This window comes from Trachymyrmex cornetzi, unplaced genomic scaffold (assembly GCF_001594075.2).
Source record: "Trachymyrmex cornetzi isolate Tcor2-1 unplaced genomic scaffold, Tcor1.1 scaffold440, whole genome shotgun sequence".
In the NCBI taxonomy this organism is placed as follows: domain Eukaryota; kingdom Metazoa; phylum Arthropoda; class Insecta; order Hymenoptera; family Formicidae; genus Trachymyrmex; species Trachymyrmex cornetzi.
In genome coordinates this window covers 67,774-72,447 of record NW_017299180.1, presented here as the reverse complement: position 1 = coordinate 72,447, position 4,674 = coordinate 67,774, and positions in this window count along the sequence as shown.

Below are 4,674 nucleotides of genomic sequence, written 5' to 3'. Positions count from 1 at the left end.
ATTAAAAAAAAAGCTCTCTAAACGTTATTTTTGCATTTTTCAAGTATTTTGGTAAGTCTGAGCATTATTTTTAACGTATGGTCACACCCATAAGGAAATAAAAAACACCATACGGCATCAAAAAATTGAGGTTTAGACGGAAATTTTGACGCTTCGAAAAAAATGTTATCTTTAAAAATAAAATGCGCAGGCGGGTGGCTGATTTGAGAAAGAATGCCCCATATATAAACTAAAAGTTATCCTGTCATAGTGAGCTCCCTTACATTAAGAATTTAAATGTCAGAATTAAATAAAAAAAAAAGAAAGAAAAGGAAAATGAAAAAGAAGGGAAATATTGAAAATGTCGAATTAGAGACAATGAAAACTAATTTATTAAACAACTTTAAGAATATAATTAATTATCCCGAAAATAAGGACGCTCACCACGATTACAAAGCACCATATCGCAAAAATTACCATGAATAATTAAAAAACTGGTTTCTGATATGTTAGCCAGTCTGTATCAGACACAGTGAGTCACTTTTTAGTTATTAGCTAGTATTTTTCGAGATAACAAATGGAAAAAGCCTATTAACAAATTAATTGTCACGTCTTATCAGTCGGTGTCGTTATACAGTAATGAGTCCTTCTGACGAGATTTCTGATCACTTTACAACTTTCATTTTCTTGGAATTGACTAACGTTTTAATAAGATTTTTCTATTTGTTATCTCGAAAAATACTAGCTAATAACTAAAAAGTGACTCACTGTGTCTGATACCGATTGGCCAACATATCAGGAACCGGTTTTTGAATTATTCATGGTAATGTTTGCAATATGGTGCTTAGCAATCGTGGTGAACATCCTTATTTTCGGGATAATTAATTATATTCTTAAAGTTTTTTGATAAATTAGTTTCCATATTCTCTAATTCGACATTTTCAATATTTCCCTTCTTTTTTATTTTCCTTTTCTTTCTTTTTTTTTATTTAATTCTGGCATTTAAATTCTCGATGTAGAGGAGCTCACCATGACAGGATAACTTTTAGTTTATATATGTTAGTTTGTGTTTGCTCTGAGGAAGGCTCAAAAGTGAGCCGAAACTTGTAAGCGCGTTTAGTGAATAAAGAAGTTTCACGCTTCCTAGGTGTATTATTTGCGCGACGTCTTCTGTGCCTAAATCCTAGAGTCCTTACTCTTTCCAATTCTTTGATTTATAAGGAGTCTTGGTTAGTTTGATTTGTTATACAAACATATTTTTGATAAGTATACAGGGTGATCCAGAACAATCCAGGTCTTTTCCTGAAAAGACGTATTCCTGACCTAATTCTAAGACGATTTTTCCTTTATGAAAATTTTTTCCGAAGCTTAGTTTTCAAATTACAAAAAGAAATAATTAGCATATCATGGGCCGCGTAGAGGAACCGGGCAGGAGCGGCGCTCACGGTTAGACGCGGATAGAGATCCTGTAATCAGAGTTTGATAAAAGCTGGAAACTTCTGATTGGTTCTCCACCTTGGTCTACACAGTATTCTTCGGATACCTTCGTACATTGTCGAAAAACGAGTGCGAAGAAAAGAAAGAGATAGATAGCTACATAGCAGATGAGTAAAACCTGTGTCAAAGAGGTTAGAAATCGTTTCGAGATCTCGGACAAAGAGAAAATTAACAAATTATATTGGTTTATTCAGGTATTATCGTCACGTATTGCTTGTCAGGTATTCTAATACTTTTTGTACATGCGTTCATATGAGAAAACAATATCTGTTATCTCTTTCTATCAGCAATTTTTGGTCTACGTTCGCCAAATTCTAATTATAGGATCTCTAGACACGGGCTCAAGTAGCAAAGTATCGTCAAAATGACGTCTTTTTTTAGTCAATACTATCACCAAAGTCACGTCATAAAAGACATCAAAAACGAAGTGATAATGACGTGCATAAGTTGCAGACCGATGACATGATATTTATGACGACAAAATGACGGCATATCTGTGACGAGAAATATATCCAGGAAACAAGCTGACGATATTCGTCGGCATACTAATCACGACACCGACATATGACGTATTATGTAACAGGCTTTATCATGCTAACGCGCGGCTCATTTTTAGCCATATTTAAAAACAGGCCACGTGATCAAAATTGACGCTTGATATTCGCCAATTTTGACCACGAAACCTAGTACTGAAAATCTGTAGTGCATGTTACGTAGGAGAGAGTGGTCTAAATCGGACTTATTTGCAGTTTTCGCTCTTTATAAAGCGTATAAATAAAGTCCGATCGTAAAATCAAAGGTGCCATTCGAAAGATCATTTAATTACCTTTATTTTTGCTTTAGACGATTTTGGCGTATCTCTCACCTGCGTTGAATTATAATGAAAAACGTAAAAATGCTTTTTCCGGTCCGATTTGGAACCAATGATTTCAAATCGGACCATCCCCTGGTTCAAATCGAAAATTCCTATTTTTATGGATTTTTAGATAGAATTTTAAAATATTTTAATGTATTTTTTTTAGTATTGAGTAAAAACGAGCAATTTGACAGTCAAAGATAAACAATTTTTTCAGAAAAAGAAATTACTGACTGTTTATATTATTAGAATTAAAACTCAACTAATCTGAGTCTGATGACTCATGATATTTTAATGATTTAATTGCTTGGACCAGATCTGGTCGGCCGATCACCAGTACTACAACCAAGTCTATAAGTTATTCACTGTACTGTCCGATTTGGACACGGGTCTTTTCGAACTTTTGGAACAAATTTTACAATAAACCGCAAAAGTGATCATAAAATGCTTAATATTTTTGAATTCTACACTCTTTAATTATCTTAAATCAATTACTTTTCAAATTTTTAACACCTTTTAAATAATGATTTACAAGAATTTTCTTTTTTAAAAAAATTTTCACACTGTGGTTGAAAATACATATTTGGGTCTATTTTATGAATGTTATGACAGAGAACTGTGTGTGTGTGTATGTGTGTGTGTCAAACTGCTATCACATGTTCGGTGTCTTATAAGGACTTTACATTATAAATAGTACGCAAATCTGCTTAACCGTATTCATTTTAATTAAAAAGGTCCTACTTGGAACACGGTCCGATTTAGACCACTCTTCCCTACTGTAGATTTTTAGTATTGGCATTGTATTTCGCGTGCAATTGTATGAGCGCTGTGAGTGGCTGGTGATCAATCGCAAAGTAATCGAACAGGGATCACTCTAAATATTGGGTTATTCCACACATTATATTTATAGATTATTCATTAAATATGACCTAAAAATGACGAGATATTTATAACGATAATATGTCGTCGTGAATGTTACGTTCTTTTTACGTGATTTTTTAGTCCACTGACGTCAAACGACGAAAAATGACCTCAAATCGTCGTCATAATGACGACTTGCTACCTGGCAATGCTTAACGCGCGAAGCGCATACAAATTGGATGCATTCACACGTTTATAAAAACACATTCATTCTCCCTTTCCCCTCTGTCGGACCATCTCTTTGTCTTTCACATACTTCAAAAATATGCTAAATTCATTCAATTATAAATTAGAATGACGAAATTGAAATGAATCTTGAACTCTTCGAATATCGGATTGTTTTTTAGTTACACTGATAAAATTGTTAGAAAAACGTTATAAAAGAGCGAAATTAAACAATAAATACGTATGATAAACGTTATAAAAATATTGACATACGAATCAAACAACCATTTTAATACGTCGAATTCTAAGATTCTAAGTTTCTTACAATTTGACATTCTGAAATACCTGTTAGACTTAATTAAAGTACGTTTGTGACGTAAATACTGTGCTGCGTTGTTGTGTACGGATTTACAAACGTGTTCCTTTTTTCGTGTGGATTTTCAGTCGCCGAATAATCAATTGTTTGTGATAGTTAGTGGTTAACTGATAAATCAGTTAATAAATTCTCAAATTAGGTTAAACAGTGGTTGATATTCAAACAAAATATTGGGTATGGGAATAAGTTTCCGCCCTTTTTGAAAAGAAAAAGATGTGTTTATTTAAACAAATCTATATAAGTGAGTTTATTCAAAGTATGCTCCTTCGGAAGCGACAACTTTCTCCCACTTTTCCGGTAATAAACGGATTCCTCGAATGAAAAAATCTGGTGCTTTTGAAGCGATCCATTCATCAAGCCATTTTTTGATATCTTCATAAGAATTGAATCGTTCTCCAGAAAGGGCCGACTGCATGAATCGGAACAAATGGAAATCTGAAGGAGCAATGTCCGGTGAATACGGCGGGTGGGGCAGAATTTCCCACTTTAATCTTTCCAAGTATTTCTTGCAACGTGTGGCCTAGCGTTGTCATGTAACAGAATCAGCTTGTTGTGCCTATTGTCCCATTCCGGTTGTTTTTCTTTCAAAGCTTGGTTTAAACGTATCAGTTGTAGTCGATAACGATCGCCAGTGATGATTTCGGACGGTTTAGGCAGCTCATAATATATAACACCTCTCTGATCCCACCAGATGCACAACATAATCTTCGAAGCATGGATATTTCGTTTTGGCGTTGATGGACCTAGTTCACCTGGCATCACCGATACTTTCAAGCGTTTAGGGTTATCGTGGTAGATCCATTTTTCATCGCCAGTTACGATACGATGTAGAAAAACCTTCCTTTGTTGTCGTTGACGAAGCATCTCGCAGATGACCAAA